Source organism: Panulirus ornatus, chromosome 48, assembly GCF_036320965.1.
Source record: "Panulirus ornatus isolate Po-2019 chromosome 48, ASM3632096v1, whole genome shotgun sequence".
Taxonomy (NCBI): Eukaryota; Metazoa; Arthropoda; class Malacostraca; order Decapoda; family Palinuridae; genus Panulirus; species Panulirus ornatus.
The window spans coordinates 15,521,025-15,548,970 of record NC_092271.1 but is presented as its reverse complement, the minus strand read 5'-3'; the positions used below and the strand labels follow the sequence as shown (position 1 = coordinate 15,548,970).

At 37.7% G+C, this 27,946-nt stretch overlaps 1 long non-coding RNA gene across 6 annotated transcripts; it reads left to right on the top strand.

The window, feature by feature from the left end:
* Positions 1–989: 989 nt before the first annotated feature.
* On the top strand, positions 990–27,175 carry LOC139764129 (uncharacterized). Of its 6 annotated transcripts, none has more exons than XR_011716318.1 (11): positions 990–1,651; positions 2,260–3,346; positions 4,317–5,403; positions 6,374–7,460; positions 8,431–8,901; positions 9,294–9,793; positions 10,771–11,241; positions 11,372–11,871; positions 12,287–12,741; positions 13,817–14,267; positions 26,041–27,175. It is a non-coding gene; the product is annotated as an uncharacterized lncRNA (long non-coding RNA). The 6 variants fall into 6 exon arrangements; XR_011716319.1 differs by having other exon boundaries at positions 992–1,651; positions 2,260–2,513; positions 3,085–3,346; positions 9,294–11,241; XR_011716316.1 differs by having other exon boundaries at positions 992–1,651; positions 8,431–8,869; positions 9,294–11,241.
* Positions 27,176–27,946: the final 771 nt, after the last annotated feature.

Here is a 27,946-nt window from a genome sequence, read left to right as displayed (position 1 = left end):
CAGCACGTCGACCCCGGTATACCACATCGCTCCATTTCACTCTATTCCTTGCACGCCTTTCACCCTCCTGTAGGTTCAGGCCCCGATCGCTCAAAATTCTTTTTCACTCCATCCTTCCACCTCCAATTTGATCTCCCACTTCTCGTTCCCTCCACCTCAGACACATATATCCTCTTTGTCAATCTTTCCTCACTCATTCTCTCCATGTGACCAAACCATTTCAAAACACCCTCTTCTGCTCTCTCAACCACACTCTTTCTATTACCACACATCTTTCTTACCCTCATTACTTACTCGAGCAAACCCCCTTACACCACATTTTTCAACACATCCACCCTCCGCACAACTCTATCTATAGCCCACGCCTCGCAACCATATATCATTGTTGGAACCACTATTCCTTCAAACTTACCCATTTTTGCTATCCGAGATAACGTTCTCGCCTTCCACACATTCTCCAACGCTTCCAGAACCTTCGCCCCCTCCCCAATCCTGTGACCCACTTCCATGGTTCCATCCGCTGCTAGATCCACTCCCAGCTATCTAAAACACTTCACTTCCTCCGGTTTTTCTCTATTCAAATTTACCTCCCAATTAACTTGCCCCTCAACCCTACTGAACCTAATAGCCTTGCTCTTATTCACATTTACTCTCAGCTTTCTTCTTTCACACATTTTACCAAACTCAGTCACCAGCTCCTGCAGTTTCTCACTCGAATCAGCCACCAGCGCTGTATCATCAGCGAACAACAACTGACTCACTTCCCAAGCCCACAACAGACTGCATGATTACCCTTCTCTCCAAAGCTCTTGCATTCACCTCCCTAACCATCCGATCCATAAACAAATTAAACAACCATGGAGACTATGTACCCCGGCCGCAAACTGACATTCACCGAGAACCATTCACTTTACTCTCTTCCTACTCGTACACATGCCTTACGTCCTTGATAAAAGCGTTTCACTGCTTCTAGCAGCTTACCTCCCACACCATATACTCTTAATACCTTCCACAGAGCATCTCTATCAACTTTATCATATGCCTTCTCCAGATCCATAAATGCTACATACAAGTCCATCGGTTTTTCTAAGTGTTTTTCACATACATTCTTCAAAGCAAACACCTGATCTACACATCTTCTGCCACTTCTGAAACCACACTGCTCTTCCCCAGTCTGATGCTCTGGACATGCCTTCACCCTCTCAATCAATACCCTCCCATATAATTTCCCAGGAAAACTCAACAAACTTATACCTCTGTAATTTGAACACACCTTTATCCCCTTTGCCTATGTACATTGGCACTATGCACGCATTCCGTCAATCTTCAGGCACTTCACCATGAACCAAACGTACACTGAATATCCCTACCAACCAGTCAGCAACACAGTCACCCCTTTTTTTAATAGATTCCACTGCTATACCATCCAGATCCGCCGCCTTGCCGGCTTTGATCTTTCGCAGAACTTTCACTACGTCTTTCGTCCGTAGCCTTTCTTCGTTTGTTTTTCTTTTGTTTACATCTTCAGCACAGGATAAACAGGAACGTGGATGAGATGCTTGCAATGACATCATTATTGATTGATCGATTTTTCGTCAAAACTGAGTGATATTCAAGCTATCCTCGAGGAATAGACCACATATCGCTGAAGGCATGCTATTCGACAACAAACTAAGATCATTGTTAGATGCTGTAGTGGTAAAGTGATAGATTTAGATTCTGTGTAGATTCTGGATATATATATATATATATATATATATATATATATATATATATATATATATATATATATATATATATATGCGATAATTGACTTAAAGTTGAGCCACTATACTATTACATTTGTTTTCCAGACTTAATAGATGTTTGTAGGTAATTTTACAGTTTCCTCCCCACAGGATTTTTTTTTTTTATTTTATTTTGTGAGCCACGGTATTCGTTATATCCCATTGAACCTTATTTGGCCTAAAGCAGACAGTCATTTATCAAATCTAGTTAACGAAATATGCCAGCAATATTGTAGGAGATCCAGTCAGCCAATGAAATTTATGTCTATATTACCAGTTTATTGATTGTATGCTTGTATTTCCATAATTTCGTTTTGTGATCTTTATTCTGATGTTGCTAGGTCATACAAGAGGCTTAATACGGTAAGTAATAAAGCAAGCTATCAATCATTGTTTCATCACTCAGATATGATGACAGTAAGAATAACAATAAGGATAGGCCAAGATAATGTAACTCCATAAAAAATTTCAGGAACTATGTGGAACAACGTGACCTGTGCCTTCCTAAGGAATGCAAATTCATGAAAACACCACATAAATGAAGAAGTAACTCCACCCCTTGGTTGCACTTGATGCATTCAACAGTTTCACCTTTATCACATATCAAGAGAATGGTATCAAGGGGGTGCCTGTGGTTTTTAAGATAACTGCCTGGCTCTTGTGGAATACTACACTTCAAATGTACAAGTTTAATCTACGTGGACAGACTCCCTGTCAGTTCTTTGGGTAATATGTTACTGTACTAACCTAAATCCTAGTGGATGAGTGATTATAGAGTGGGGGGAGGGGGCTTTAAAAAATAAGTAGATCTTTTGATTGCACAGAAATTTTTAAATTTCTGTTGGGTGTAGATTGTAAAGATTTTTCGATTTAGCCTCACTTAAAATAGTTTCATATAGCCTTGCATCAAAACGAGTTTTGGGAAGTTACTACTTATGCTTATTGTTTGGTATAACATTACATTTTAGTTTTCTGTAATCACAATGAACTTCATAAGGCATTTAAAACAGACTTAGTCATTTCTCAAATCTAGTCAACGAAATATGCCAACAATATTGTAGGAGATCCAGTCAGCCAATGAGATTTAAGTTTATATTACCAGTTTAAAGATTGTATGCTTGTATTTCTCTAATTTTGTTTTGTGATCTTTATTCTGATGTTGCTAGGTCATACAAGAGGCTTAATATGGTAAGTAATAAAGCAAGATATCAATCATTGTTTCATCACTCAGATATGATGACAGTAAGAATAACAATAAGGATAGGCCAAGATAATGCAACTCCATAAACATTTTCAGGAACAGTGGAGATATTTGGAACAATGTGACCTTTGCCCTTCTAAGTAATGCAAGTTCATGAAAACACCACATAAATGAGGAAGTAACTCCACCCCTTGGGTGCACTTGATGCATTCAACAGTTTCACCTTTATCGTAGGTCAAGAGAATGGTATCAAGGGGGTGCCTGTGGTTTTTAAGATTACTGCCTGCCTCTTGTGGAATACTACACTTCAAATGTACAAGTTTAATCTATGTGGACAGACACCTTGTCAGTCCTTTGGGTAATATGTTACTGTACTTTGATGACTTATAGAAATGATATAAAAGCACAACAGTGGAGTCAGAAACTTAGTAGAAGTTACTTTAAAAGGTTGCTGATGAGTTAATGGCATCAGTTAGTTACACAATAATACATGAAAATGGTATAGGTAGGACTGAAATTCAGGAAAAATGCTGATTTATTTATGTAAGTCAATGAAATATGTCTAGAATTCAACAGAACCAAATGCTTAACATTCCCTAGCAGCCAATATTTACTTTAATTTTCAGTGTTATGGTCAACAGATGCTGATAATGACATCTGCTGCATGATGGCACATAATGACATGTATAGGAATGTGTTTGTGTGTTTGCATGCACAGGGTTTTTTTATTTTGTGAGCCATGGTATTCTTTATATCCCAGTGAACCTTACCTGGCCTAACCTAGATCCTAGTGGATGAGTAATTATAGAGTGGGGGAGGGGGCTTTAAAAAATAAGTAGATCTTTTGATTGCACAGAAATTTTTAATTTCTGTTGGGTGTAGATTGCAAAGATTTTTTGATTTAGCCTCACTTAAAATAGTTTCATATAGCCTTGCATCAAAACGAGTTTTGGGAAGTGACTACTTATGCTTATTGTTTGGTATAACATTACATTTTAGTTTTCTATAATCACAATGAACTTCATAAGGCATTTAAAACAGACTTAGTCATTATTCAAATCTAGTCAACAGAATATGCCGGCGATATTGTAGGAGATCCAGTCAGCCAATGAAATTTATGTTTATGATACCAGTTTATAAATTGTATGCTTTTATTTCTCTAATTTTGTTTTGTGATCTTTATTCTGATGTTGCTAGGTCATACAAGAGGCTTAATATGGTAAGTAATAAAGCAAGATATCAATTATTGTTTCACCACTCAGATATGATGATAGTAAAAATAACAATAAGGATAGGCCAAGATAATGTAACTCCATAAAAAATTTCAGGAACTATGTGGAACAATGTGACCTGTGCCTTTCTAAGGAATGCAAGTTCATGAAAACACCACATAAATGAAGAAGTAACTCCACCCCTTGGTTGCACTTGATGCATTCAACAGTTTCACCTTTATCACATATCAAGAGAATGGTATCAAGGGGGTGCCTGTGGTTTTTAAGATAACTGCCTGGCTCTTGTGGAATACTACACTTCAAATGTACAAGTTTAATCTACGTGGACAGACTCCCTGTCAGTTCTTTGGGTAATATGTTACTGTACTAACCTAAATCCTAGTGGATGAGTGATTATAGAGTGGGGGGAGGGGGCTTTAAAAAATAAGTAGATCTTTTGATTGCACAGAAATTTTTAAATTTCTGTTGGGTGTAGATTGTAAAGATTTTTCGATTTAGCCTCACTTAAAATAGTTTCATATAGCCTTGCATCAAAACGAGTTTTGGGAAGTTACTACTTATGCTTATTGTTTGGTATAACATTACATTTTAGTTTTCTGTAATCACAATGAACTTCATAAGGCATTTAAAACAGACTTAGTCATTTCTCAAATCTAGTCAACGAAATATGCCAACAATATTGTAGGAGATCCAGTCAGCCAATGAGATTTAAGTTTATATTACCAGTTTAAAGATTGTATGCTTGTATTTCTCTAATTTTGTTTTGTGATCTTTATTCTGATGTTGCTAGGTCATACAAGAGGCTTAATATGGTAAGTAATAAAGCAAGATATCAATCATTGTTTCATCACTCAGATATGATGACAGTAAGAATAACAATAAGGATAGGCCAAGATAATGCAACTCCATAAACATTTTCAGGAACAGTGGAGATATTTGGAACAATGTGACCTTTGCCCTTCTAAGTAATGCAAGTTCATGAAAACACCACATAAATGAGGAAGTAACTCCACCCCTTGGGTGCACTTGATGCATTCAACAGTTTCACCTTTATCGTAGGTCAAGAGAATGGTATCAAGGGGGTGCCTGTGGTTTTTAAGATTACTGCCTGCCTCTTGTGGAATACTACACTTCAAATGTACAAGTTTAATCTATGTGGACAGACACCTTGTCAGTCCTTTGGGTAATATGTTACTGTACTTTGATGACTTATAGAAATGATATAAAAGCACAACAGTGGAGTCAGAAACTTAGTAGAAGTTACTTTAAAAGGTTGCTGATGAGTTAATGGCATCAGTTAGTTACACAATAATACATGAAAATGGTATAGGTAGGACTGAAATTCAGGAAAAATGCTGATTTATTTATGTAAGTCAATGAAATATGTCTAGAATTCAACAGAACCAAATGCTTAACATTCCCTAGCAGCCAATATTTACTTTAATTTTCAGTGTTATGGTCAACAGATGCTGATAATGACATCTGCTGCATGATGGCACATAATGACATGTATAGGAATGTGTTTGTGTGTTTGCATGCACAGGGTTTTTTTATTTTGTGAGCCATGGTATTCTTTATATCCCAGTGAACCTTACCTGGCCTAACCTAGATCCTAGTGGATGAGTAATTATAGAGTGGGGGAGGGGGCTTTAAAAAATAAGTAGATCTTTTGATTGCACAGAAATTTTTAATTTCTGTTGGGTGTAGATTGCAAAGATTTTTTGATTTAGCCTCACTTAAAATAGTTTCATATAGCCTTGCATCAAAACGAGTTTTGGGAAGTGACTACTTATGCTTATTGTTTGGTATAACATTACATTTTAGTTTTCTATAATCACAATGAACTTCATAAGGCATTTAAAACAGACTTAGTCATTATTCAAATCTAGTCAACAGAATATGCCGGCGATATTGTAGGAGATCCAGTCAGCCAATGAAATTTATGTTTATGATACCAGTTTATAAATTGTATGCTTTTATTTCTCTAATTTTGTTTTGTGATCTTTATTCTGATGTTGCTAGGTCATACAAGAGGCTTAATACGGTAAGTAATAAAGCAAGATATCAATTATTGTTTCACCACTCAGATATGATGATAGTAAAAATAACAATAAGGATAGGCCAAGATAATGTAACTCCATAAAAAATTTCAGGAACTATGTGGAACAATGTGACCTGTGCCTTTCTAAGGAATGCAAGTTCATGAAAACACCACATAAATGAAGAAGTAACTCCACCCCTTGGTTGCACTTGATGCATTCAACAGTTTCACCTTTATCACATATCAAGAGAATGGTATCAAGGGGGTGCCTGTGGTTTTTAAGATAACTGCCTGGCTCTTGTGGAATACTACACTTCAAATGTACAAGTTTAATCTACGTGGACAGACTCCCTGTCAGTTCTTTGGGTAATATGTTACTGTACTAACCTAAATCCTAGTGGATGAGTGATTATAGAGTGGGGGGAGGGGGCTTTAAAAAATAAGTAGATCTTTTGATTGCACAGAAATTTTTAAATTTCTGTTGGGTGTAGATTGTAAAGATTTTTCGATTTAGCCTCACTTAAAATAGTTTCATATAGCCTTGCATCAAAACGAGTTTTGGGAAGTTACTACTTATGCTTATTGTTTGGTATAACATTACATTTTAGTTTTCTGTAATCACAATGAACTTCATAAGGCATTTAAAACAGACTTAGTCATTTCTCAAATCTAGTCAACGAAATATGCCAACAATATTGTAGGAGATCCAGTCAGCCAATGAGATTTAAGTTTATATTACCAGTTTAAAGATTGTATGCTTGTATTTCTCTAATTTTGTTTTGTGATCTTTATTCTGATGTTGCTAGGTCATACAAGAGGCTTAATATGGTAAGTAATAAAGCAAGATATCAATCATTGTTTCATCACTCAGATATGATGACAGTAAGAATAACAATAAGGATAGGCCAAGATAATGCAACTCCATAAACATTTTCAGGAACAGTGGAGATATTTGGAACAATGTGACCTTTGCCCTTCTAAGTAATGCAAGTTCATGAAAACACCACATAAATGAGGAAGTAACTCCACCCCTTGGGTGCACTTGATGCATTCAACAGTTTCACCTTTATCGTAGGTCAAGAGAATGGTATCAAGGGGGTGCCTGTGGTTTTTAAGATTACTGCCTGCCTCTTGTGGAATACTACACTTCAAATGTACAAGTTTAATCTATGTGGACAGACACCTTGTCAGTCCTTTGGGTAATATGTTACTGTACTTTGATGACTTATAGAAATGATATAAAAGCACAACAGTGGAGTCAGAAACTTAGTAGAAGTTACTTTAAAAGGTTGCTGATGAGTTAATGGCATCAGTTAGTTACACAATAATACATGAAAATGGTATAGGTAGGACTGAAATTCAGGAAAAATGCTGATTTATTTATGTAAGTCAATGAAATATGTCTAGAATTCAACAGAACCAAATGCTTAACATTCCCTAGCAGCCAATATTTACTTTAATTTTCAGTGTTATGGTCAACAGATGCTGATAATGACATCTGCTGCATGATGGCACATAATGACATGTATAGGAATGTGTTTGTGTGTTTGCATGCACAGGGTTTTTTTATTTTGTGAGCCATGGTATTCTTTATATCCCAGTGAACCTTACCTGGCCTAACCTAGATCCTAGTGGATGAGTAATTATAGAGTGGGGGAGGGGGCTTTAAAAAATAAGTAGATCTTTTGATTGCACAGAAATTTTTAATTTCTGTTGGGTGTAGATTGCAAAGATTTTTTGATTTAGCCTCACTTAAAATAGTTTCATATAGCCTTGCATCAAAACGAGTTTTGGGAAGTGACTACTTATGCTTATTGTTTGGTATAACATTACATTTTAGTTTTCTATAATCACAATGAACTTCATAAGGCATTTAAAACAGACTTAGTCATTATTCAAATCTAGTCAACAGAATATGCCGGCGATATTGTAGGAGATCCAGTCAGCCAATGAAATTTATGTTTATGATACCAGTTTATAAATTGTATGCTTTTATTTCTCTAATTTTGTTTTGTGATCTTTATTCTGATGTTGCTAGGTCATACAAGAGGCTTAATACGGTAAGTAATAAAGCAAGATATCAATTATTGTTTCACCACTCAGATATGATGATAGTAAAAATAACAATAAGGATAGGCCAAGATAATGTAACTCCATAAAAAATTTCAGGAACTATGTGGAACAATGTGACCTGTGCCTTTCTAAGGAATGCAAGTTCATGAAAACACCACATAAATGAAGAAGTAACTCCACCCCTTGGGTGCACTGTATCACAGATCAAGAGAATGGTATCTAGGGGGTGCCTGTGGTTTGTAAGATTACTGCCTGCCTCTTGTGGAATACTACACTTCAGAGGTACAAGTTTAATCTACGTGGACAGACAGTGGAGATATGTGGAACAACGTGACCTCTGCCCTTCTAAGTAATGCAAGTTCATGAAAACACCACATAAATGAGGAAGTAACTCCACCCCTTGGGTGCACTTGATGCATTCAACAGTTTCACCTTTATCATAGGTCAAGAGAATGGTATCAAGGGGGTGCCAGTTGTTTGTAAGATTACTGCCTGCCTTTTGTGGAATACTACACTTCAGATGTACAAGTTTAATGTACGTGGACAGACACCTTGTCAGTTCTTTGGGTAATATGTTACTGTACTTTGATGACTTATAGAAATGATATAAAAGCACAACAGTGGAGTCAGAAACTTAATAGAAGTTACTTTAAAAGGTTGCTGATGAGTTAATGGCATCAGGTAGTTACACAATAATAGATGAAAATGGTATGACGAGGGCTGTGAAATTCATGGAAAATGCTGGTTTATTTATGTAAATCAATGAAATATGCCTAGAATTCAACAGAACCAAATGCTTAACATTCCTTAGCAGCCAATATATACCTTAATTTTCAGTGTTATGGTCAACAGATGCTGATAATGTCATCTGCTGCATGATGGCACATAGTGACGTGTATATGAATGTGTGTTTGCATGCTCAGGTTTTTATTTATTTTGTGAGCCAGAAAAATTTTCAGGAACAGTGGAGATATGTGGAACAACGTGACCTCTGCCCCTCTAAGGAATGCAAGTTCATGAAAACACCACATAAATGAGGAAGTAACTCTACCCCTTGGGTGCACTTGATGCATTCAACAGTTTCACCTGTATCACAGATCAAGAGAATGGTATCAAGGGGGTGCCTGTGGTTTTTAAGATTACTGCCTGCCTCTTGTGGAATACTACTTCAAAAGTACAAGTTTAATCTACGTGGACAGACAGTGGAGATATTTGGAACAATGTGACCTTTGCCCTTCTAAGTAATGCAAGTTCATGAAAACACCACATAAATGAGGAAGTAACTCCACCCCTTGGGTGCACTTGATGCATTCAACAGTTTCACCTTTATCGTAGGTCAAGAGAATGGTATCAAGGGGGTGCCTGTGGTTTTTAAGATTACTGCCTGCCTCTTGTGGAATACTACACTTCAAATGTACAAGTTTAATCTATGTGGACAGACACCTTGTCAGTCCTTTGGGTAATATGTTACTGTACTTTGATGACTTATAGAAATGATATAAAAGCACAACAGTGGAGTCAGAAACTTAGTAGAAGTTACTTTAAAAGGTTGCTGATGAGTTAATGGCATCAGTTAGTTACACAATAATACATGAAAATGGTATAGGTAGGACTGAAATTCAGGAAAAATGCTGATTTATTTATGTAAGTCAATGAAATATGTCTAGAATTCAACAGAACCAAATGCTTAACATTCCCTAGCAGCCAATATTTACTTTAATTTTCAGTGTTATGGTCAACAGATGCTGATAATGACATCTGCTGCATGATGGCACATAATGACATGTATAGGAATGTGTTTGTGTGTTTGCATGCACAGGGTTTTTTTTATTTTATTTTGTGAGCCATGGTATTCTTTATATCCCAGTGAACCTTACCTGGCCTAACCTAGATCCTAGTGGATGAGTAATTATAGAGTGGGGGAGGGGGCTTTAAAAAATAAGTAGATCTTTTGATTGCACAGAAATTTTTAAATTTCTGTTGGGTGTAGATTGCAAAGATTTTTTGATTTAGCCTCACTTAAAATAGTTTCATATAGCCTTGCATCAAAACGAGTTTTGGGAAGTGACTACTTATGCTTATTGTTTGGTATAACATTACATTTTAGTTTTCTATAATCACAATGAACTTCATAAGGCATTTAAAACAGACTTAGTCATTATTCAAATCTAGTCAACAGAATATGCCGGCGATATTGTAGGAGATCCAGTCAGCCAATGAAATTTATGTTTATGATACCAGTTTATAAATTGTATGCTTTTATTTCTCTAATTTTGTTTTGTGATCTTTATTCTGATGTTGCTAGGTCATACAAGAGGCTTAATACGGTAAGTAATAAAGCAAGATATCAATTATTGTTTCACCACTCAGATATGATGATAGTAAAAATAACAATAAGGATAGGCCAAGATAATGTAACTCCATAAAAAATTTCAGGAACTATGTGGAACAATGTGACCTGTGCCTTTCTAAGGAATGCAAGTTCATGAAAACACCACATAAATGAAGAAGTAACTCCACCCCTTGGGTGCACTGTATCACAGATCAAGAGAATGGTATCTAGGGGGTGCCTGTGGTTTGTAAGATTACTGCCTGCCTCTTGTGGAATACTACACTTCAGAGGTACAAGTTTAATCTACGTGGACAGACAGTGGAGATATGTGGAACAACGTGACCTCTGCCCTTCTAAGTAATGCAAGTTCATGAAAACACCACATAAATGAGGAAGTAACTCCACCCCTTGGGTGCACTTGATGCATTCAACAGTTTCACCTTTATCATAGGTCAAGAGAATGGTATCAAGGGGGTGCCAGTTGTTTGTAAGATTACTGCCTGCCTTTTGTGGAATACTACACTTCAGATGTACAAGTTTAATGTACGTGGACAGACACCTTGTCAGTTCTTTGGGTAATATGTTACTGTACTTTGATGACTTATAGAAATGATATAAAAGCACAACAGTGGAGTCAGAAACTTAATAGAAGTTACTTTAATTGTGAGCCAGGCCAAGATACTGTAACTCCATAAAAATTTTCAGGAACAGTGGAGATATGTGGAACAACGTGACCTCTGCCCCTCTAAGGAATGCAAGTTCATGAAAACACCACATAAATGAGGAAGTAACTCTACCTCTTGGGTGCACTTGATGCATTCAACAGTTTCACCTGTATCACAGATCAAGAGAATGGTATCAAGGGGGTGCCTGTGGTTTTTAAGATTACTGCCTGCCTCTTGTGGAATACTACTTCAAAAGTACAAGTTTAATCTACGTGGACAGACAGTGGAGATATGTGGAACAACGTGACCTCTGCCCTTCTAAGTAATGCAAGTTCATGAAAACACCACATAAATGAGGAAGTAACTCCACCCCTTGGGTGCACTTGATGCATTCAACAGTTTCACCTTTATCATAGGTCAAGAGAATGGTATCAAGGGGGTGCCAGTTGTTTGTAAGATTACTGCCTGCCTTTTGTGGAATACTACACTTCAGATGTACAAGTTTAATGTACGTGGACAGACACCTTGTCAGTTCTTTGGGTAATATGTTACTGTACTTTGATGACTTATAGAAATGATATAAAAGCACAACAGTGGAGTCAGAAACTTAATAGAAGTTACTTTAAAAGGTTGCTGATGAGTTAATGGCATCAGGTAGTTACACAATAATAGATGAAGATGGTATGACGAGGGCTGTGAAATTCATGGAAAATGCTGGTTTATTTATGTAAATCAATGAAATATGCCTAGAATTCAACAGAACCAAATGCTTAACATTCCTTAGCAGCCAATATATACCTTAATTTTCAGTGTTATGGTCAACAGATGCTGATAATGTCATCTGCTGCATGATGGCACATAGTGACGTGTATATGAATGTGTGTTTGCATGCTCAGGTTTTTTATTTTATTTTGTGAGCCAGGCCAAGATACTGTAACTCCATAAAAATTTTCAGGAACAGTGGAGATATGTGGAACAACGTGACCTCTGCCCCTCTAAGGAATGCAAGTTCATGAAAACACCACATAAATGAGGAAGTAACTCTACCTCTTGGGTGCACTTGATGCATTCAACAGTTTCACCTGTATCACAGATCAAGAGAATGGTATCAAGGGGGTGCCTGTGGTTTTTAAGATTACTGCCTGCCTCTTGTGGAATACTACTTCAAAAGTACAAGTTTAATCTACGTGGACAGACAGTGGAGATATGTGGAACAACGTGACCTCTGCCCTTCTAAGTAATGCAAGTTCATGAAAACACCACATAAATGAGGAAGTAACTCCACCGTTTGGGTGCATTTGATGCATTCAACAGTTTCACCTTTATCACAGATCAAGAGAATGGTATCAAGGGGGTGCCTGTGGTTTTTAAGATTACTGCCTGCCTTTTGTGGAATACTACACTTCAAAGGTACGTTTAATCTACGTGGACAGACACCTTGTCAGTTCTTTGGGTAATATGTTACTGTACTTTGATAACTTATAGAAATGATATAAAAGCACAACAGTGGAGTCAGAAACTTAACAATAGAAGTTACTTTAAAAGGTTGCTGATGAGTTAATGGCATCAGTTAGTTACACAATAGATGAAAATGGTATGAGGAGGGCTGTGAAATTCATGGAAAATGCTGGTTTATTTATGTAAGTCAATGAAATATGTCTAGAATTCAACAGAACCTAATGCTTAACATTCCCTAGCAGCCAATATTTACTTTTTCAGTGTTATGGTCAACAGATGCTGATAATGTCATCTGCTGCATGATGGCACAAAGAGACGTGTATAGGAATGTGTGTTTGCATGCACAGGATTTTTATTTTATTTTGTGAGCCATGGTATACATTATTTCCCAGTGAACCTTACCTGGCCTAACCTAGATCCTAGTGGATGAATGATTATAGAGTGGGGGGAGGGGGCTTTAAAAAATAAGTAGATCTTTTGATTGCACTGAACAAATTTTTAAATTTCTGTTGGGCGTAGATTGTAAAGATTTTTTAATTTAGCCTCACTTCAGATAGTTTAATTTAGCCTCGCATCGAAACGAGTTTTGGTAAATGACTACTTATGCTTATTGTTTGGTATGATAACATTACCTTTTAGTTTTTTGTAATCACAATGAACTTTATAAGGCATTTAAAACAGACTTAGTCATTTCTCAAATCCAGTCAACAAAATATGCCTGCAATATTGTAGGAGATCCAGCCTGCCAGTGAAATTTATGTCTATATTACCAGTTCTTAACGCTACCTCGCTATCGCGGGAAATAGCGAATAGTATGAAGGAAAGGAAGAATTACCAGTTTATAGATTGTATGCTTGTATTTCTCTAATTTTGTTTTGTGATCTTTATTCTGATGTTGCTAGGTCATACAAGAGGCTTAATACAGTAAGTAATAAAGTAAGATATCAGTCATTGTTTCACCACTCAGATATGATGACAGTAAGAATAACAATAAGGATAGGGCGAGATAATGTAACTCCATAAAAAGTTTCAGGAACTATGTGGAACAACGTGACCTGTGCCTTTCTAAGGAATGCAAGTTCATGAAAACACCACATAAATGAGGAAGTAACTCCACCTCTTGGGTGCACTTGATGCATTCAACAGTTTCACCTGTATCACAGATCAAGAGAATGTTATCAAGGAGGTGCCTGTGGTTTTTAAGATTACTGCCTCTTGTGGAATACTACACTTCAAAAGTACAAGTTTAATCTATTTGGACACACAGTGGAGATATGTGGACCAACATGACCTCTGCCCTTCTAATTAATGCAAGTTCATGAAAACACCACATAAATGAGGAAGTAACTCCACCATTTGGGTGCATTCGATGCATTCAACAGTTTCACCTTTATCACAGATCAAGAGAATGGTATCAAGGGGGTGCCTGTGGTTTTTAAGATTACTGCCTGCCTTTTGTGGAATACTACACTTCAAAGGTACGTTTAATCTACGTGGACAGACTCCTTGTCAGTTCTTTGGGTAATATGTTACTGTACTTTGATAACTTATAGAAATGATATAAAAGCACAACAGTAGAGTCAGAAGCTTAATAGAAGTTACTTTAAAAGGTTGCTGATGAGTTAATGGCATCAGGTAGTTACACAATAATAGATGAAAATGGTATGAGGAGGGCTGTGAAATTCATGGAAAATGCTGGTTCATTTATGTAAGTCAATGAAATATGCCTAGAATTCAACAGAACCTAATGCTTAACATTCCCTAGCAGCCAATATTCACCTTAATTTTCAGTGTTATGGTCAGCAGATGCTGATAATGTCATCTGCTGCATGATGCCACATAGTGACTTGTATAGGAATGTGTTTGCATGCATTTATGTAATTTTAAAACCCAACACCTGCAAGTGAAAATGAGACTATGACCGTTGTGTACTTTAAATCATATTGAGATAAAGTTAAACTTGACTGCAAGGTGAGGTTGTCTTAGGGTCTTTTTATCTGTAGGCATTTTGCAAAACTTTTACATTAACTAACACATTTTCTTGATTTTCGTAGTGCTCCCCTTATGGTATTGTCTTTGGCCATAGATTTTAGTATTGTGGGAATGAAAACATCTATTCCTTCTGTTTTCTGCGGCTATTTCTTTCTTCTACTTTTTTGTACAACCATTTCTGCTCTGAGGCAGTTCAGGCAAGGGGCCTGGCATGTTGGACTTAGAAGAAAAAAAAAAGTGTCCTTTTTCTGACTTGCATTTAGCCTGTAATCATTGTAAGCATGTTATCTGTAAGGTGAAGAATTTTTGTATCTAAAGAAAATGCAGATGCTTTTCCTCTTCTTCCAGTGATAGGTCTTGCTTTTATTAAGAAGCATCTTTAACATCTCATGTTATACCGCCATTTCTTTACTGTCTTGTGCTGATAGTAATATAACTTTGTTTTCCGTTGATAAAGCAACTCGATTTGGTTTTCTTTTCTCCTTTAACTTCACCTTTGATGATTAACTTTGCCTCACCCTTTAACACTCCTCATACTTCCCCAGCCTTCATGCGTATGAAGTCCCTTCTTTCTCTTGTAGGGCTCCGGCAGTGTTGAGGAAGTCAGCCATGTATGTTTGTTTATTAGTGTTGAGTATAAGACAATTTATGAGAGAGTATGGTGTCTTCAGGCCGTGACATTTGGCAGTGGGATATGTCCAAGAAGCCTGTAAGAGGAGAGCTGTTTCTTCTTAATTCTTTGCACTCATCAGTTACCTTCCCGTGTGACCATCCTTTTAGTTACAAAGGTGTTAGCACTCCCCATCTGCACAGAGTGCAGCCATCTCTTACCAGTCAATCTGAAAAGCACTTTTCTCTTTGGACAAAAGCATGGAATATATGACATCCTAGGTTGTTAAATGGGTGTGTTTCTGATGTGTTTCTGAATTTATACCTGTACTTGCTTTTCTGTTCTTATGTTAAAAACAATGTTTTCCCTTCTTTTTGGAGACATAAACCTGTCCAAGAGAAAGGTGACTGGGTCATAGTGCTTTGAATTTTACTGCTTTTAAGGTCTTTGAATCCCACGTCATCTCCTATTACCAGAAACATCCAGAATCTCACAGTATGCACTCAGATCACTAGTATACCTTCTGCAAAGTAAGTGTAATGAGTGATGTGGGCAAAGAGCTGTAGTGGGTTGTTTTGAGTGTTTGTATGTTACAGCTGTTTATGTGGAGGTTGGTCAGTCCGTCTTGAGTCAGTTGCATTTTGCCTATTGGATAATGCAAGCACTCTCCCTTTGGTTGTATTATTGTCTCCACAAGGACCTCAATATGGAGTTGAGTGTTATATTGACTCATTACTTGACTCAACATCACTTGGTGGCAGGATGGAGCAACCCCTGTTGTCAAGCTAAGATGACTTTCTTTGGCAACATAACATGTTTTACAACCTCCAGTCTCTTTCAACATTTACAAAATGTAGCCAGGTTGTGGAGGGAATGCTGAAGCTGGTAGGAATATTGCATGGTGGCATCAGGGCAGGATGAGAAGAATGCTGAAATACAACTGTCAGTGTTGCTGGCTTTGATATGAGCCAGGCACATGATGCATTCAACATTTCAACCTTTACTGCAGAGCAGGACAATAATATCAAGATGTTCATGGCTTTTAAGATTATTGCCAGCCCCTTGTGGAGTACTGGAGTACTATACTTGAGAAGTACAGGTTTTTGGGTAATATGATACTACACTTTGATAGCTTACCCTCAGATATGATTCCGAGAACATTGCACTAAATTTCATATGTGACTGCGTTTGTGATTGTTTGCTACAGAGAAAGTACATTTCTTTGAAATGTACTCTAGGAATATGTTGAAACTGTGAACTAGCAAACACACAATAAAGGGAAGCAGGAGAAATGATGGGCAGCATTGTACATTCTTGGGTGAGTAAAGAGAAGCAGTCAAAAAGTCCAGTCAAGTTAGAAGGATTTCAATTGTAGTAGGGATTACAGGAAGCAGATGGAGTCCAGTGAGGTTGGGGACAAGGCGTGTACGAGTTGCAAAGGGCAGAATGACCAGAATAAAATGCCTAAGTTTTTACACATTCTAGGACACATGGACTTAATGCAGCACATATGTTGTGGAAGACCCGGAATTGAAATTCAACACTGTAAGGACAGTGTCAAGTGTTCTATATAAGGTGGAGTAAACAGTTACTTGGAAAATGGGAACAAAATGTTTCATTAGATATCAAATTGATAATGGAGCACATTGCAGTGGAGTACATTTTCATGTATATAATGCATCAATACAGGTGATGACCAGTTATAGAAGGTTCAGCAGTCTAGCATGGTTTTTGATTGATATGAGATGTGAAGGTCAAGGTGTTGTGGGATGATTGCTCATGCAACTCAGATTGTGAACTCTGGATTGTATATACACTGTCATTTGATCTTGGATTATAAAGCAAGTGTTTCTTTAGGTTTGTTGGAAACAAGGGATGATTATGAACTTCTTTGGGTGTATGTACATGTCATTAGATCTTGGGTTATAAAGCAAGTGTTTCTTTAAGTTTTTTGGAAACTTGGGATAATGATATGTTGAAAATATGGGGAGAAAACTGTGGAGTCAGGATCCATGCAACACGTTTCATGACAAACCATTCCTAGATATTTTACTGTGATAGTACGTAGAGGTATTTGATCAGTCCTTTGGCAAGTTATCTGTGCCTTATAAAATCAGGATGGATCTATGATGTATCAATGCCTCCAGTACAACATGTGCCACATTGAGTGACAACAGCTATACATTCTCAACTGCAAGAAGAGGTGGATCATTTGGAAGAGCTAGGAATCATTTCTAAATTTGAAATGTCAACAGACTGGGTATAATCACTGGTTGTGATGCCACAGAAAAATGGAGAGCAGCAGATCTTTCTTGGTTCAAGGGATTGAAGAAGGTAATTTGAAGAGAGCACTAACTGCATTCAGTAATTGAGGACATTGTCACAAGATTATAAAAAGTGCATGTATCCCTGGGGATAGGGGAGAAAGAATACTTCCCACGTATTCCCTGCGTGTCGTAGAAGGCGACTAAAAGGGAAGGGAGCGGGGGGCTGGAAATCCTCCCCTCATTTTTTTTTTTTTTTTCTTTTTTTTTCCAAAAGAAGGAACAGAGAAGGGGGCCAGGTGAGGATATTCACTCAAAGGCCCAGTCCTCTGTTCTTAACGCTACCTCGTTAATGCGGGAAATGGCGAATAGTATAAAAGAAAGAAAGATATTGTTCTGGATGTGACCCTAAATAATCCTCACATCTATCCATTGAAACTTTGCTTTAACCCACACTATCAGTACTAGTTAATTGATTGTTTACCATTATAAACTCAACCAAACTGGATGTGTATCATGAATAATCAGATTTGATTAATTGGTAATAGTTGTACCTTTGCATGGTGGCAGTATTGTAACCGATGAGGTTAAGGGTGCTGTTACTGTGAATGTGTAAAACATTGAGAAAACATTTTGAGTTTCAGTACCTAAAGAGGATGCTCTAGTTTTCAAGAGTATCCAAGTCTCACCCTACCTATTACTACATCCTTAGGGGTGGAACTAAAGGTGGAGATGTTGCCCAACAACATTAGGGCAGTGTGCTGGGACTTTTTTTTTTAGCTTTTTGGACAATTTTAGAGCCTCACTGCCACAAGGAACATTGTGCTGGAGTTGCTCACTGCCAGTAGCCTCTCAAGGGTGAGGCACAAAAGGATTAGAAGTGGCTGAGGAGTAAAAGAGATGAGCAATGGAGGGTGATGGCACTGAATGTAAAGGGGATGACTGGTGAGAGTAAAAGGAAGGAGCTTGTAGAGAAATTTAAAAGTTATAGCTTGGATATGCTGGGGATTGGGGAAACCTATATCCTTGGGCAGGGTGTATTAAGTGAAAATGAAAATGATGAATACAGTTTATGGGAAGCATGGAAGGAGAGGTGGCATGGATGGGAATTAATGAAATTTATCAGGGAAGAGGGAAAGAAAGATGTGCTATTTTACAGAGCATAGATGGAATGGTGCAAGAATAGAGTGGATGAAACAAAAGATTAGAGTTGTGAAGTACGCATGGGTATGTGTGTATGCACCTTTCAAGAGTATCCAAGTCTCACCCTACCTATTACTACATCCTTAGGGGTGGAACTAAAGGTAGAGATGTTGCTCAACAACATGAAATGAAGTGTTTCTGGAGAAATGTGAATGACTCTGTAAACGGTTTTTAGAATGAGAGAAACATGGTTGTAATGAGTGACATGAATGCGAAAGTGGGATGTGATGAAATTGGCGAGATAGTTGGTAAATGGGGAGTGCCTGAAGTAAATGAAAATGGAAGTTATCTTGTGGATGTTTGTGCTGAGAGGGTTTTATTCTTTGCAAACACCTCTTTTCAGCACATGGTGATCCACAGGTATATATGGATGAGGAATGATGGAAGAGAAGAGCAAAAGGCCTTGCTTGACTTTGTGGCAGTAGATGAAAGGTCAAGAAAGGCCATGCTAGATGCCAGAGTTTTGAGAGGATTCTTTGGAGACTGACTATTTCACGGTTCTTGTGGGAATGAGGATCAGGGAGAAGTGGAGATATGGTGTAAGATAGAATGAAGAGGTAAAAGTGTTGGCAAGCAAGAAGATGGATAAAAAAAAGATGCAGGGAGGAGTATGAAAGGAAGGTAACTAAAAGTTTAGATGGAATTGCAGTGAATGTAGGGATGCAGTCATATGTGAATGAGGTGTTTAGAATGTTTAGAGAAATACCATTAAAGGCTGTAGAATTAGTAGTTGGATACAAGGTTGTGAGGTACAGGAATAAAAAGAGCAATTCATGGTGGATTGATGAGATAAGAAGTGTTGTAGAAGAGAAGAAAAAGACATATGATAGATTGCTTGAAAGGAATGTACCAGTGGAAGTTTTGCAAAGGAGGAGGGAGGAATATAAGATATGTGAGCAGAATGTTAAGAAGCTGATAGAGGCAAGCAAAGAAAAAGTAGACAAAGATTTTGGAAGGAAATTGAGTGAAAAGTCTTGGGAAAATAAGAAATTGTACTGGAAGGAGTGAAAATGTTAATGTAAGAAGCAAGGAAGGGGAGTTGCTGAATCAAAAGGAGGAGGTGAAAGGGAGACAGAGAGAGTATTTTGAAGAACTGATGAATATGGGACAAGGGGAGGCAGCACTTGTTACATGCATACATATTGGGGATGAAAGAGAATACAAGTACAAGGGCGCATAGCAAAAAGGGAGGTAAGGAGGGCAATAATGAAGCTGAAGTTAGGGAAGGCACCTGGAGTGGATTGGATTATTGGATTACAACTGAAATGCTGAAGTATGACGAAGAAAGTGTGATAGAGTGGATGTATTTGATGTGCAGTTTAGCATGAAAACAGAAGGTTGTGCCTGAGGATTGGATAAAAGTTATTCCTTTTTTTTCGAAGGAAAATGTGCTTAGGATGTATGTAGCAAGCATAGGGAAATAAGGATGTTAAGTTTACCAGTAAAAGTGTATGCAAGAATGTTGATTGATTGATGAAAGTGAGTAAATGCAGAATAAGTAAGGAGCAAAGGGGTATTAGGAAAAGTCGGGGACTTGTGGATCAGACTTTTGTGGTAAAGATGACTGTTGAAAAGCATGTAGCTGAAGATGAGTTGTGTTTACCTTTTATGGATTTGGATAAAGCATATGACATTTGAATGGAATGCTTTATGGGATGTATTAAGGATATATGGGGTTCGGCTACAACTGTTAGATGGTGTGAAAGCCTTCAATAGAGGAGCAGATTTATGTGTAAGTGTGGAGGGAGAGTTGAGCAAAAGTTTTGGTATACATTTGGATGTGAGACAGGGCTGTGTGACGTCACTGTGGCTTTTTCATATGTATATGGATGGAGTGATATGGGAGATAAAAGTAAAACTAGGGAAAGGGGGTGCAGGAATAGAGTATGACAGTGAGATATGGTGGCTAGTGGCAAGCCTGCTTGTTGCTGATACTGTGTTGTTTGCTGAGGGTGATGAGGAGTTGCAGAAGGTTGTAAGTGTTTTATGATGCGTGTAAACATGGGCAGTTGAAGGTCATTTCCAGTAGAAGTAAAGTAATGGTGTTTGAAAGTAAACAGAGTGAAAGTATAGATTTTGTAAAGACATATAGAGTGAAAGAACTTCTACTAAACTGCTTTGGATATGGGTGGAGAAGACTGGAAGAGGTGAGAGAATTTAAGTATTTAGAAGCTGTCTTAGGTAAGTTTGGTGATATGGAAGGAGAGAAAAGGGAGAGAGCAGGATAGGGTAGAAGAGTCTTTGGGTCCTGTAATAGAATAATGAAGGGTAGAAGTGTATGTGGAAGAAGAAAGTTAAGAGTAAATGTGAATAAGAGCAAGGTTATTAGGTACAGTAGGGTTGAGGGTCAAGTCAATTGGGAGGTGAGTTTGAATGGAGAAAAACTGGAGGAAGTGGTGTTTTAGATATCTGGGAGTGGATCTGGCAGCGGATGGAACCATGGAAGCGGAAGTGGATCATAGGGTGGGGGAGGGGGCGAAAATTCTGGGGGCCTTGAAGAATGTGTGGAAGTCGAGAACATTATCTCGGAAAGCAAAAATGGGTATGTTTGAAGGAATAGTGGTTCCAACAATGTTGTATGGTTGCGAGGCGTGGGCTATGGATAGAGTTGTGCGCAGGAGGATGGATGTGCTGGAAATGAGATGTTTGAGGACAATGTGTGGTGTGAGGTGGTTTGATCGAGTGAGTAACGTAAGGGTAAGAGAGATGTGTGGAAATAAAAAGAGCGTGGTTGAGAGAGCAGAAGAGGGTGTTTTGAAGTGGTTTGGGCACATGGAGATTAAATATGGAAGTGAAGTGAGGATTAAGGGACATCATAGTCCTCCCAACCCTGACCTATGCAGCTGAAACATGGACGTGGAATGATTCATAGACGTCAAGAATCCAGGCATTGGAAATGAGCTATTTGAGTGGAGCATATGGTATTACTAGATGGAATGAAGAAAGAAATGAAGGGCTGTATGAGAGATGTGGTATGGCAAGGAATGAATTATTAAGTGGTAGAGTGGGTGAAACATAATAATTTGATGTGGTTTGGGCATGTAGAGAGAATGCAAGACTGGGAGTTTACAAGGAGATTATATGATAGCGCAAGTAAAGGGGTTGGTTTGAGAGGAATACCACCTGTGACATAGGCAAATAGAGTGAAAGAATACTGGAGGGAGAGAAATGGGGAAGAATGCATGGAATGGTGTATGCAAGGGAGGCATGTAAGGATGGGAATAAGTGGAGACCCTTTGCTGTGGCCACCCCTTTGATGGGAGTTCCTGGATGGAACAGGCTTCGGAGATAGGGTATACTTTTACTTATTGTCTAACTTGGTAACCTTAAGCCATTTCTGGTATATCCCATAATATTGTGTTTTTTAAAAATGCTTTCTATATGCCATTCTATATAAACCCTTTTGTTATGTATTTCTTGAGGCAAATTTTGTTCAACTCACAGGATCTAACTTTCATATGTAAGAATTAATCAAAAGTAATTAGGATAGTGGCATTCCTCGCCAATGGAAAAATTGAACTCTGTTACCTAACATTGTGTTTAATGTCCATTTACAGTTTTGGCCTGTTTAAGAAAGATCTTTGGACTGTCCAGTTCTCTTTGGAATCTTCTGTAGTTTCTTGGCTATTACTAAGTTCCAAACTTTCCCTAAACCTCATTATTTTTACTCAGAGCAATCTAGGGAATTTCATTCATGGATGTGAAACATTCAAAGGCACTGACTTCATTTCTGCAAGTAGAACTCTGGAATGTACAGTTCGTATGTTACATTCTCCCCATTGTGTTAGTTCATAGCTCTTCCCCGACCTTGTTATTTTTGATCCAACATATTCAAGCAAGTTTCATTCACAGGAGGAAATATATGGAGCCCAATGGCATGCTTTTTTACAGAAATGCAGTTCTTACTTCACAAACATAAATTCTTTACAGAATACACAAAATTTAGTCAGTTATATTATGTAAGAGTATAGTGACCTGATATTTCGTTCAATGCAGTTTGTACAAGCACTGTCTCTGGTTGTAGTAATATCTTCACAAAGACATCAATACATTGTTGTTGAGTTTTATATTGACTCTTTACTTGACCTAACTTTACATCAAGGTCAACTAGTGATATCCTTTCACTGTTTTAATGATGCTTAGTCTTCATCTCTAATAGGCTTTGGAGAATCCTTCATTGTAGCCTAGAAATATTAAGTGTTTTTGACAGATTATGTCACTGAGGCCTCATCTCCAAACTTCTTTGGAGAATCCTTCATTGTAGCCTAGAAATATTAAGTGTTTTTGACAGATTATGTCACTGAGGCCTCATCTCCAAACTTCCTTTCCTAACTTTTTCCCCTCATATCCACCTCCCTCTCTCGCTGAGTAATTGGGCAGATGCTTGACAACTAGCCCCATATGCATATGTTAGTAATTCATCCATTTCCCTGGGAGGATAGAAATTGCTGTCTCCTGGAATGGTATGTAGTCAGAAAAATATGTTATTGTTAATTGAGAAGGTTGTACTGGCAATATGGGAGGTATGAAGAGGAAAATTGAGTGGATGAGAACAGTGTTATTGCATCATTCTCTATGTTGTGGAAGTATCTGCTCACTGTAAGCTCCGATCCAGAGGAACAGGTCAGTTTGTTCATTCTGCTGACTCTGACGTACATGTGATGTAATTTAAAGCCCTCTACATTAATTTGCAGACAAAGGCCTGGAGGGTTCAAATCAAATAGTTTCCTATCCACAGTGGTGTCTTTTAGGGTTCTTTCGTGTTCCCAACACTCTCTTCAGTGTTATCAATGACTTGCTTTTTTTTTTTAAATCTGCTCCATCCTCCCTCACCTGATCTGTATCTCATCTCAACACAACTTTTTATATAAATCTGGATTTGGAAAGGATGTCCTAGTGGGTTGTATACAACTTAGTGAAGGTTAAAACCTCCAAAACCCAGTTCCTGAATGTTTCTTTTTCGAAGACTCTTTACAACCTTATTATTGTGTCTGATGATTTTGTGTTCCACAACTCTGCCCAGTAAACTTACCTGATATCACTGTAACATCTGACCTACATACTTACTAGAAAGAGTTGAGTTTCAAGCATTCTGACTTATCAGCTCTTCTGGTCTGATCTTGCAACTTGATCCATTTGCTGTGCTCTGCAGTGTCAGTTCACTTATACTTTTGTTTAGATATTTGGTTTTAGCTCCTGTCACCTGGCCACTATTTGCTTGTTATTTGTGATCTAGCATACTACTGGCACTTCACTGTTACAGTGCATCCAATCTCTGATGTCAGCTTCACACAAGTTTTTCACCAGAAATGTTAAACCCTTCCAATTCTTTGTTGTCTTCATTGTCATTAAACATTGCCCTGGGCTACAGGTTACGCTAGTCATTCTTCTTTATGTGGTGTCACTGTGTTCTGTGTATGTGCCAGTGCCTAGATGCCATTTCTTGATAATGAATTGCTGCTTGAACACACTTAACTCCACCTGCACTAGAAGATGCTTATCTATTGATGCTTATCTAGAAACCCAGATCCATTAGCTAGATCAGAGAAGTGCAGTATATTGTGAAAATATTGTCACCAACACGTAAGTATCTGGAAGAGCATAATAATTATCCAAGAGAACAGTTTTGTGGTTCTCAAGCAGACCCACCTTATAGCAGTTCTCTCACAGGCTTCCACCACAAAATGATGGTCAGACCACTCAGTGGTCAACTACTGCATTACCAAGGCACCTTTATTGCTATAACAAGTCACTGGCATAACTTTCACTCCTTTCAGGGCTGATTACTTGTTGGTTCTAGCACTATTATTGCATGTAAGAATAGCAAGCCTGTCCTTGGCCATCTTGATGCCAGTTACCAGACTTATTTCAACCAGCTAGCATATTCATTGTGATGCAGCACCAGAAAAGGCCAGTCATTATGAATTGTTTAGAGGTTAGATTTTTCATCCTACGCTAACCTTTAGCAATAACTAATGTACTAATGAGATGCATCCTTCTATGTAAACAATTTCTCACCTCACATTTTCATGTAGTAGATACCATAAAATGACTAAAATTTGTCCAGCCCTTAAGTGATTAACTCATAAGGCTCATTTATCTCCAACTCCTGATGAAATTATTTGGTCTTTTCGAATAGAATGGGTCCCCTTCCCCCAAAAAAAAAAAAAAAAAGACCTACACTGTGTTGGTATTTATGCCAAATACACCCAAGTCTATTGGGATGGCCAGTTTTCCCCTATGATTTGTCTTGCCTGCCCCTGTATAGGTTAGATGGATGTATTATTTACTGCATTATTTTCTCAGACCTTACAGGTTTGATTTACTGATAAAATATTAAAAAAATTGAAGTTGATCATAAATCCAGTTTTCGATTCATAAAGATCCTGTGGGTTATTTTGAACCACCCTATAATATGTAAATTCTGAAAGTTTGTGCAAGAATTCTTTTAAAAAAGTTTTGTTGTGTTTTCCTTGATGCCATACATGTTAGGAAGACACTACATTATGATCAAAATACTGATTTAGTCAAGGGGCTTGAAAATTTTGGGACAGCATGGCAAATCTAGTAAGCCATCTAACAGTTCAATGGATTTCACACCGGAAGGTATATTAAATAAATGGAAACAAACATCAGGATTATGCCAAATACACCTAAGCTTATTGGGATGAACAGTTTTCCCTTATAATTTGTCTTGCCTGCCCCTATATAGGTTAGATTGATATATTATTTATTGCAATATTTTCTCAGACCTTGCATGTTTGATTTACTGATAAAGTGTTAAAAAAATTGAAGTCGATCATAAATCCAGTTTTCAGTTCATGGAGTAAATATCCTCTGGGTTATTTTGAACCTGCTTCTAATATGTAAATTCTGAAAGTTTGTGCAAGAATTCTTTTAAAAAAGATTTGTTGTGTTTTCCTCGATGCCATACATGTTAGGAAGACACTACATTATGATCAACATACTAATTTAGTTAAGGGGCTTGAAAATTTGGGACAGACAGCATGGCAAATCTAGTAAGCCATCTAACAATGCAATGGGTTTCACATTGGAGGGTATATTAAACAAATGGAAACAAACATTAGGATACATGTTACAGGTTTTTCACTTTCTCAAAAATTCTTGAATACTTACCCTTGTCTTTTCTTTTTCCATTTCATAATTCTCTCTATATTTCAGTGATGTCTCAGCGTTGATGTGGACTTTTGACTGACTGGGGCCTTCAACTTTGAAAGAAAAAATTTTGTGGTAGTGCAGTAAGAGCAGTCATCTTAGAAGAAATAATAACATGCTCAGAAACCAGGAGGAACTTTTCCTCTATGACCAAGATCCTGTGAACAAATCTGAATCAAAATCAGTGGGCATGAGTTTGGAGAGACCTTCGTTTGAGGTAGGAAAGGTTACTTATTGCTTTTGTGACCCATTCCAGCATAAGAGCACCAGGAATGATTTTAGAAATTATGGAATAAAAGTTGGAGAGCACATTATAAGATAGGAATATATTGAAAGATTTTTTTAAAGACAGCACACAAAACATTAGGATTTCAACCAAAATAACGGAAAGATATCTACATAGACAAGGGTTTTCTGTAGCACTGTAGCAGCAGGGATTGCACACTTAGCACACATGGTTTGCTTAAATCAGATTCTGTTTACATAGCTGAATTTATTTACAAAGTAGTTGAATTGTTAGACTGTTTTGATTGCATCAGTCTTTATAAAGATTTTGCCGACCACTTAGTGTGGATAAAGATTTTTGCAGACCACTTAGTGTGGATTCATGTCGCAGTAATTTTATTGAGAACATATTTCATTATGTACATGGAAGTATGTACTGCATCCAATATCCTAGTGTCAGCCTGGTTTAATAGGGTCGGTTTTTTTATAAAGAATTATGCTTACCTCTTAGTATGGATTTGGATCACAATAATTTTATTCACAACATATTTCATTATGTTCTTTTGGAAAGTTTCCCTCTTAGGCTCATTCCTCTGTTCTTAACCATACCTTGCTGATGCTGGAAATGGCTAATCTTTATGAAAAAAATTTCATTATGTGCGTGGAAAGTATGTACTCCATCCAATATCTTAGTAAAGTTTGCAAATTTATGGTTAGTAAACATATCTGCATGATTCAAGAAAAAGATTTGTTAAATATTTATTGACTAGATTAAAAGAAAATTTCATAGATGATATATTATTATTATAGGGGAGAAAGAATACCTTCTATGCATTCCCCATGTGTCGTAGAAGGCGACTAAGGGGGATGGGAGTGGGGGCTAGAAACCCTCCCCTCCTTGTATTTTAACAGAAGGAGTCATGCAGGTAGTGCTCATCCTCCTCAGAGGCTTAGATTGGGGTGTCTAAATGTGTGTGGATGTAACCAAGATGAGAAAAAAGGAGAGATAGGTAGTTTGTTTGAGGAAAAGAACCTGGATATTTTGGCTCTGAGTGAAACAAAGCTCAAGGGTAAAGGGGAAGAGTGGTTTGGGAATGTCTTGGGAGTAAAGTCAGAGGTTGGTGAGAGGACAAGACCAAAGGAAAGAGTAGCACTACTCCTGAAGCAGGAGTTGTGGAAGTATGTGATAGAGTGTAAGAAAGTAAACTCTAGATTGATATGGGTAAAACTGAAAGTGGATGGAGAGAGATGGGTGATTATTGGTGCCTATGCACCTGGTCATGAGAAGAAAGATCATGAGAGGCAAGTGTTTTGGGAGCAGCTGAGTGAGTGTGTTAGCAGCTTTGATTCTTGAGACTAAGTTATAGAATGGGTGATTTGAATGCCAAGGTGAGTGATGTGGCAGTTGAGGGAATAATTGGTGTACATGGGGTACTCAGTGTTGTAAATGGAAATGGTGAAGAGCTTGTAGATTTGTGTGCTGAAAAATGACTGGTGATTGGGAATACCTGGTTTAAAAAGAGAGATATACATAAGTATACGTATGTAAGTAGGAGAGATGGCCAGAGAGTATTATTGGATTGCAGGTTAATTGATAGGCGCGTAAAAGAGAGACTCTTGGATGTTAATGTGCTGAGAGGGGCAACTGGAGGGATGTCTGATCATTATCCAATGGAGGCGAAGGTGA